The following is a 9,811-nucleotide window of genomic DNA, read 5'->3' as shown; positions in this document are numbered from 1 at the left end:
CTCAACAGTTTCTACCTCCAAGCCATTAGACTGCTGAAAAATTCCTAAAAATCGCCACTGGACAATTTACATTTACCTCTTGTACACTGCTGCTACTCGCTGTTTGTTTGTTACCTATGCAGTCACTTCGTCCCCACCTGCATGTAGATTCCCTCAACTAGCCTGTACAAATGCACACTGACTCGGTACCCGTGCACCCTGTTTATATCCTCAATATTGTTGTTATTATTGTGTTCCTTTAATTATTACTTTTTATTTTAGCCTACTTGGTAAAAAAATATATTCTTCTTGAACTGCACTGTTAGTTAAGGGCTTGTAAGTAAGCATTTCACAGTAAAGTGTACACTTGTTGTATTCGGCGCATGTGCCAAATAAAGTTTGATTTGATTTAGTAGGTTCATTTAAGATTTTGTCATAGCCTGACCTTGGTGTCAATGCTCATGTAATTGTAGGCCGGATATTGTCTGAAAAGCATTTTGCCAAAGCATCACCAAAATAATCATCACCACATTAGTTGGATTTATCGTGGTTATACGATTGTAAAAAAAAAAAAAGCATCCAAAGTTAAAGCCTAGGTAGTTCATGGCAAATAAACACAGGCGAGCCTACCCAATTTCAGATGCAACTTCAGCTAGGACTAGAATACACTACACTTCCCAGCATTCTATTCGGTATTTAGTAACAACCACTCTGTATGGCTCTTTGCCCTAGTGGTCTATCCTATGAAATTGAATGTTATTTGTAACCAAGAGAGCCAGGTGGTTACGTTAGTTGCTAAACAGTTCGCATACAAGCGGTTGGTAGGCGACAGTTGGAATGTTTGCGTTCACACACCATTATCATGAGCGGTCTCGAACAGTGATTAAATGATTTGGGAAGGAAGTTCGTTAGTAACAGTACGCATGCACAAGTTAGCCGTTTAGCTAGCTAACAAACTATTTAAAAACAAATCAAACTTGACTGTCAACAGCGAGTACAAAATGCCAGTTCAAACGATGCAATTGGCATTATACGATGCAACTCGTTTTGTAGAAACACAATTTCACGCAAATAGCTTTGCTTGATCAACAGCACTAGCTAACTAACATAGTTAGCTCATTTGAATATCCTCAAGGCCAACGTGAGTAGTTAGCTAGCTAACGCGTTAGTCTAGCCCTTTGATTTGGTGAAGAATGGCTGGTACCGTATTGGGCGTGGGAACTTTTTTTTCTTCTTCCATTGCTCTTATCTGGATTGTAGCTTTCGTGCTGGGGATGATCCTCTTGAGAGCTACTGGACCAACTAAGTAAGTTGTGAATACATACACACATGCAGGCCTAACTTAGCTAGATACCTAAACACATTTTAGTATTTTGAACACATTATCTTGTGCTGATATGATACCAGTGTACACTGTACACCACTTTCTCATTTGCATTACCCTGAATAGCCTACTTCTACCTCTGCCAAGAGGTCTGGACTTTCATGTCGATTGCCAACCTGGTCTTTTGTTATTTTATTATGATCCCCATTAGCTGTTGCAAAAGCAGCAGCAGCTACTCTTCCTGGGGTCCACATGAAACATGACATAATACAGAACATTAATAGACAATAGCAGCTCAAGGATAGAACTACATACTTAAAACAAAAAGGCAAACTATAGTATTTGTATTATTCTGTACTCCCCATATAGTATATGTTTCGTATGGTACACTACATGACCAAAAGTATGTAGACATCTACTCGTCGAACATCTCATTCAAAAATCATAGGCATTAATGGAGTTGGTCCCCCTTTGCTGTTATAACGGCCTCAACAAAACTAAGGAGATGATTGTGGACTTCAGGAAACAGCAGAGGGAACACCCCCCCATCCACATCGATGGAACAGTAGTGGAGAGGGTAGCAAGTTTTAAGTTCCTCGGCGTACACATCACAGACAAACTGAATTGGTCCACTCACACAGACAGCATCGTGAAGAAGGCGCAGCAGCGCCTCTTCAACCTCAGGAGGCTGAAGAAATTCGGCTTGTCACCAAAAGCACTCACAAACTTCTACAGATGCACAATCGAGAGCATCCTGGCGGGCTGTATCACCGCCTGGTATGGCAACTGCACCGCCCTCAACCGTAAGGCTCTCCAGAGGGTAGTGAGGTCTGCACAACGCATCACCGGGGGCAAACTACCTGCCCTCCAGGACACCTACACCACCCGATGCTACAGGAAGGCCATAAAGATCATCAAGGACATCAACCACCCGAGCCACTGCCTGTTCACCCCGCTGTCATCCAGAAGGCGAGGTCAGTACAGGTGCATCAAAGCTGGGACCGAGAGACTGAAAAACAGCTTCTATCTCAAGGCCATCAGACTGTTAAACAGCCACCACTAACATTGAGTGGCTACTGCCAACACACTGTCAATGCCACTGACTCTACTCCAGCCACTTTAATCATGGGAATTGATGGGAAATGATGTAAATATATCACTAGCCACTTTAAACAATGCTACCTTATATAATGTTACTTACCCTACATTATTCATCTCATATGCATACGTAGATACTGTACTCTATATCATCGACTGCATCCTTATGTAATACATGTATCACTAGCCACTTTAACTATGCCACTTGGTTTACATACTCATCTCATATGTATATACTGTACTCGATATCATCTACTGTATCTTGCCTATGCTGCTCTGTACCATCACTCATTCATATATCCTTATGTACATATTCTTTATCCCCTTACACTGTGTATAAGACAGTTTTTTTGGAATTGTTAGTTAGATTACTTGTTCGTTATTACTGCATTGTCGGAACTAGAAGCACAAGCATTTCGCTACACTCGCATTAACATCTGCTAACCATGTGTATGTGACAAATAAATTTGATTTGATTTGATTAATCTTCTGTGAAGGCTTTCCACTAGTTATTGGAACGTTGCTGTGGGGACTTGCTTCCATTCAGCCACGAGCATTAGTGAGGTTGGGCAATGATTTTGGGCGATTAGGCCTGGCTCGCAGTCAGCGTTCCAATTCATCCCAAAGGTGTTCGACGGGGTCGAGGTCAGGGCTCTGTGCAGGCCAGTCAAGTTCTTCCACACTGAACTCGACAAGTAATTTCTGTATGGACATCGCTTTGTGAATGGAAGCATTGTCATGCTGATACAGGAAAGGGCCTTCCCCAAACTGTTGCCACAAAGTTAGAGGCACAGAATGGTCAAGAATGCCATTGTATGCTGTAGCTTTAAGATTTCCCTTTACTGAAACTAAGGGCTTATCCTGAACCATGAAAGACAGGCCCAGACCGTTATTCCTCCTCCACCAAACTTTACAGTTACATTGGAGCAGCTAGTGTTCTCCTGGCATCCGCCAAACCCAGATTAATCAGTTGGACTGCCAGATGGTGATGTGTGATTCATCACTGCAGAGAACTCATTTCAACTGCCCCAAAGTCCAATGGCGGTGCACTTTACACCACTCCAGCTGATGCTTGATGTTGAGTGTGTTGATCTTAGACTTGTGTGATGCTGTTCGGCCATAGAAGCCCATTTCATGAAGCTCCCGACAAATAATTATTGTGCTGATCTTCCAGAGGCAGTTTGGAACTCGGTTGTGAGTCTTGCAACCGAGGACAGGCGATTTTTACGCGGTTCAGCACTCGGCGGTCCCGTTCTATGAGCTTGTGTGGCCTACCACTTCGCGGTTGAGCCATTGTTGCTCCTAGATGTTTCCACTTCATAATAACAACACTTACAGTTGAGTGGGGAAGTTCTAGTAATTCAGAAATGTAAAGAACTGACTTGTTGGAAAGGTGGCATCCTATGAAGTTGCCACATTGAAAGTCACTGAGCTCTTCACCAAGGGTTAGCTAACATGCTAAGTAGTTGCAAATTAGCTAAAAAGTTGTAAGTAGTTAGTTTATACATTTCTGAAGTTATGATGAGATTTCAACTCGCAACCTTTGGGTTGCTAGATGTTTGCGTTCTATGCCCAACCCGACAAACCACCCTACTTTAATTTTTGCATTAAGTAACCATCTGTTTTATGTAACAATACCAAACATAACATATCATACTCATTTGAGTGTCCCGGACTAAACTATGTTACGTCTAGTCTATGAGACCAGGCTGTCATGTCACAGGTGGTGTTGTGGCATGTCCTGTAATCATAGGGTCATAGGTGAATGCCCCACTGGCTCTTCCACCTCAATCCCTTGGCCTACACTTTTGAAGATTATACTGTACACATAATTTATTTTAGGGATGATTTTAAATAGTTAGGCCCTATATCCTTAGTGTCATTTGACTTTAGACTAACTGTTATTTCCACTGATACCAGCTAGGCTACATGTTTTTCACGACTGCTGAAATGGTCATGATGTCATGATTTTACTGAGAAAATGAATCGTTTCACTAAGGCTGCCTTTACACAGCCAGACAAATTCAGATTTTTTTTCTACCACTAATTGATATTTTTGACCAATCCACGTGAATTTTTTATCTTCTCATCAGATATTTTTCTTTGCTGATCTGATTGGTCAAAACACCAATTAGTGAAAACTATGATCAAAATTGTACTGCCTGTCTAAATAAAGCATGAAAATTTGTGAAAAGGGGTTAGTTTACTGGTTACAGATTGGGTTGATTGAAGTGCCCTTGGCCAAATTTGCATTAGTCCTACAAAACACCCAATCAAGTGATTACTAGGAAAATGATTTAATGAAGAATAAAACGTTTTCCCTTTGTACTGTTTACAGTACAACTCACATTATGGTGGGTATACCACCTCTAAGACTATGAATTAGTCTGTTTGAGAAGGTTTGAATCCTAAGCAACCTGCCTACATGTTGTTTGAAGTACAATAGACCAACATAGCTACTGTAGTAGATCAAAGCTGTGTGCTGGAATACCTTGGTAGAGAATTGGCCACTGACCAATCCCTATTTCACACTTAGTTTTTGTGTTTAATTTAAATTATATTTCTGTATTGTTTTTGCTTAGGGGTCATCCCTGTCTTCCTGCTGGCCCTCATTTCCACTCTTATCCTGGTGTTCTTCCCCTGTAGCTCAGAGACCCTGTCACCATTCAAAGATTTTGAGGTAAGCTATAATACTGTAATCACACACACACACTTGCAAGTGAACTGCAGCTGGCTGCCTCAATAGTTGCCTTGTCAGAGCAGAAAGTTGTTGTTGGCACACTTGGGCTTCAAAGGCTCTCTTCAGAAGTGTGAGCCACTGGTGTCATGTGTTTTCTAATATTGATACTCAAGTTGAACAGGGTACTAACAGCAGCATCAAAAATTGTCTTGGCCACACAGCACTTTACTGTGCACTGGCTGAACGTCACTCAGGATTACACATACACTGTTATGTTGAAATTGTAGTGTTGAGGGCTACCCTGAAAAAATTAAAGTTAATAAAAAACATTTTATATTCATGTCTGCTAAATCACTGCAGTGCGGTGTTGGCTGATTTTTAATGGAGTATGAAGATCTATTGAATTTGAATAGAGTAGTTGAGCTCATCAAATGATTCCCCTGAACAACACAGAGGGTTTTGTCCCAAACAAGTAATCTGCAACATTTTTTAAATCATCGTGGCTTTTGTTTTGTGGTCCTATGTAGGCCTAGCAGAGTGGCCTGATGGCCCTGGCTGCAGAGCAGCATTCAGAACATGTGGCAGTGTGTTTGTCGTAAAGACCTGGTCTGATTTATCTCTCCCCAACAGCAGCACAAACAGACTGCAGTGCTTTCCTCCTGCACCGCCTGCCAAATAATGCAGCCAGATCCGCCAAGCTGCCACCCCACAGAGGGCACCACCAGCCTGGCCAGTTTGTGTTAGGTTTGTGTATGGGGAAAACCAGAACTACAGGGAGACATGAACTGCGTCTCAAATGACACCCTATTCTCTATTTGGTGCAGTACTGCACTAAATAGGGGATATGGTGCCATTTGGGACGCATTCATAGTGCTGTAGGCCTAGTGTCCTGTTAATTTAGGCCAATGAGCAAGATCACCTCACACATGGACCTGAGGAATCAGATTCAGGCAATCTATTTTTGACTGCATGCATTCATATTTATTTTTATTTTTTTCACCTTTATTTAACCAGGTCGGCAAGTTGAGAACAAGTTCTCATTTACAATTGCGACCTGGCCAAGATAAAGCAAAGCAGTTCGACACATACAACGACACATAGTTACATAATCATGTGAATACATTCAGGATTTGCTGTTCTGCCATGATACTTTTTAAGGTTTTCTATGTTCCCACAGCGAAGTGTTAATGTAGTTAGGTTTATGTAGTGAAATGTTAATTGACTTGTGGATGACTTTCAAGTCTTTGGAATGTGTAAAATAAAAAACACTATTTTATTGATTTACTGGTAGGGGTACATAATTTCTAGGCCATATTCAAATAAAAAATAATCAAGCATAGCTAAGATCGTTTTAATTCTGCTGCCTATTGCACATTGTAAATAGTTGTCTCAATGGTCTACAACTGGAGTACTAGCTATCGTTACATCAAAAACAATGCCAAAAACAAAACAGTGACTTACCTCCTAATAACTAGCTATTGTGTGTGTGTGTGCTAAAATAATAATATGCACTGTTTAAATAGCTAACAAAATGGCCACAAAATGCACATTCTACACGCTCACACACACAACGTGCACACACACATTGATACTGTACACCAGTGGAGGCTGCTGAGGGAAGGATGGCTCATAATAATGGCTGGAATGGAGCGAATGGCATCAAACACATGGAAACCATGTATTTGATACTATTCCGCTCCAGCCATTACCACGAGCCCGTCCTTCCCAATTAAGGTGCAACCAACCTCCTGTGCTGTACACACACTCTCAATCATCATATATGCGGCTGCTAGTCTATCATATATCCTAGTCACCTTACCCCTATACATGTCTACCTCTTATCAACCAGTGCCTTAGGGGTAAGGTGACTAGGATATATGATAAACAGACTAGAAGCAGTATATATGATTGAGAGTGTGTGTACAGCACAGGAGGTTGGTGGCACCTTAATTGGGGAGGACGGGCTCGTGGTAATGGCTGGAGCGGAATAGGTGGAATTGTATCAAATACATCAAACACATGGTTTCCGCTTGTATGTGACAGAGAGAGAGAGAGTGTGTGTGTGTGAACACGAGTGTAAGAAACAGCTAACCTCTCGCTGTTAAACAAAAGAAAAATAACACAGTGCCAATTAGGGGCTGCCCTAGACAGGGCCCCAGTACCGAGCAGTCCGATGCCACATTAATAAAACATGGCCCCCAGTCTGGGCTCTGCTCGCTGGCTAATTGGCAAATAAGAAAGTGAGATGCATTAAATGAGAGAACACTGCATTCGCCAGAGACGATGCCCCCCCCTTTGCCTCACACTAAGGCCCTAGTAAGTATCCTATCTTTTGAGGAATATTGGTCTTAATCTATTCAACAACAAAAAATGTTTCATGAATCATTTGTGTTTTTGCTATCATCAAGTTTCAACATGCCAAAATGATTTTTAGTTGAAAAGACATTTCAAGTTGATGATGCAACATGTGATCATATTGCAGACAGAGTGATTATTAGCTTTAAGGAAAGCCTTGAATGACTCACATCGCTATTATCAAGTCTCTTGCACTATCATGTCAATTTCCTGAATGAGGCCATGTTTGCTTGAGTACAATATAATAACTACTAAGTCAAGTCAGACACTGTGATATGTTTACCAAAGTCCATGTTAAAGGCCCAATGCAGTTGTTTTCATCTCAATATCAAATCCTTTCTGGGTAACAATTATTGCCTAACTTAGCAAGAGCAATTTCTCAAGCATGAATTTTACTAGGACAGTCTGAGTGGGGAGGGGAAAACTAGCTGTTTAATGGCAGAGGGGTTTGGAACGCTGTTTGTTATTGGTCTAACTAATTGACCTCCTGATGATGTCGAGGCAGGCCAAAACTCTATCCCACCAAAACAAGGTGACATTTCAGGCAGTCTTTTCAAACACCTCTTACACTAAAAGGGCATTATCATAATTTTCACATGTTCACACTTTTATTGCACACTTATAGTGTGTGCCTATATAACACACACAGGGAAATCACGTTTTTGACTGCACTGGGCTTTTAACATTTGGCTTATAATGAAATGTAAGGGGTAACCTGCCTTGCCTTCCATTTTCTCCCTCCAGAACTGATTGCAGTGGCTCACTTGTGACATCTGTTGGAAGAAAGAGGAATTACACAGACCATTTAAACAGAAGATACCCACTTATCAAACATACAGAAACCATCTATCCTAAACTAACCCATTTATCATCAGTTTGTACTGATGATAACTGTCTGAACATCTCTTTCCTCCTGCAGACCGTAGACACTTTCTTCATCAGCCGATACGTCCTGCTGTCGGTGGCCAGCGTAGGCTTCTTGGTTGCTCTGTTCGGCCTGCTGCCCCTCCATTTCCTGGAAGCTGTCTATGCCAAGCCCTTGAACACACTAGAGCTGAGTGGCCAGGCCAAGTTGGCATGCTAGACTGGTGGCCAGGGCCCAATGTGCAGCGCTGGAGATGAGAAGAGGCCAACTAAGAGGGGCCCTAGTGAAATCGAGCGAAGGACAGGTTGGCAACCGATCCCAAAAACAGATCGGGCCAATGTTTTCTCCGTGATCGACTGTTTGTTGTTGGGGGGAATTTTGGGCCAACTGAAATTAAAGACGCTACTATGTTCTTTGGTATAGGCCACTGTAAACATAAACAATGTGTTGTGTTTATGGATAGCAATTAGGCTACTTTGAATTGTGGTGGTGGAATAGCACTTGCATTAATATAATGCATTTATCTCTATTGCCTGATTCAGAAGTTCAGAGGATAAGACTGATAACTGTATGTATATTTTTGACATTCACTTTTTTTCTCCACTTGTATTTATAAAATGGATGTATTGTGATTTTTAGGAGAACTTTATTAAACATTTCAATATTGTTAATCTTGCCTACTGAAATCTTTCCTGCTACTCGAAGTGTTTGAAATATAGAACTACGTCATCATACTAATTCTTTCACACAAAATTGCCCAGCATCAAAATGCCGCTACAGAACTGAGGCCTAGTCCTGTATTAGACCCTGTAATGAATATGCATAGCGCTTGTTGTCTACATTGTTCAGATGCAGCCGGGTGGCATTTTGATTGAAGCTGGCTAACTAAGTAAGATCTCTTCTGTGATTACACTCCTCATAACTGTCTGATTCATGAAGTTTCTTAAGTCAGTTGAGCTATTTGAATGAAGAGAGAACCGTCAGTAGCAATGCTGTGATATACTGTGATGTGAAGTAGTAGCCCTCTCACGTAGTTTAAATGGCGTGTGTTCATTAACTCCGGATGCATTCTGTGTTCTGTCACATTTGCCAGCATTTAAACCAGATTGCATCTGCACTCGACTACATTGAAATGTAACATTTTCGACTGACTGATGCCTTCTTTCTTTGAAAGACTGTCTCATACTCCCAAAGAATACAACAAAGTGGGAAAGCACAAATTTGTGGGGGGTTTCCTCAAACAATGTGTGCTACTGTTTTGAAGTTATGTAATTTCGGTCTCAGATAAAACTGCATGCAATGCATTGTACAACTTGCACTCCTTATCTTCACTAATCCTAAAAGTAGATGTCATACTCTGTCTGGACATGTAATCTCCCGGACGGCAAACTAATCATACAGTATACCAACTATCCCGTAACATTCGCACACTAACAAAACGGTAATGTGTGATACTGGGAGGCCAGTTTTGTAGAAGATCCTTGAAATTCAAGAAAAACTACAATAAATG

The 9,811-nt window shown here is 41.3% G+C and overlaps 1 long non-coding RNA gene across 2 annotated transcripts; it reads left to right on the top strand.

Annotated features, from left to right (window-relative positions):
• The first annotated feature begins 739 nt into the window (after window positions 1-739).
• LOC109873308 (uncharacterized) lies at window positions 740-8,972 on the top strand. Of its 2 annotated transcripts, none has more exons than XR_002252583.2 (4): window positions 740-1,285; window positions 4,984-5,081; window positions 5,712-5,825; window positions 8,181-8,972. It is a non-coding gene; the product is annotated as an uncharacterized LOC109873308 (long non-coding RNA). The 2 variants fall into 2 exon arrangements; XR_002252582.2 differs by having other exon boundaries at window positions 741-1,285; window positions 8,356-8,972.
• Window positions 8,973-9,811: the final 839 nt, after the last annotated feature.

Source organism: Oncorhynchus kisutch, linkage group LG28 (assembly GCF_002021735.2).
Source record: "Oncorhynchus kisutch isolate 150728-3 linkage group LG28, Okis_V2, whole genome shotgun sequence".
NCBI classification, from domain to species: domain Eukaryota; kingdom Metazoa; phylum Chordata; class Actinopteri; order Salmoniformes; family Salmonidae; genus Oncorhynchus; species Oncorhynchus kisutch.
The sequence above is the reverse complement of the archived record's forward strand: the minus strand, read 5'-3'. Positions and strand labels throughout refer to the sequence as shown.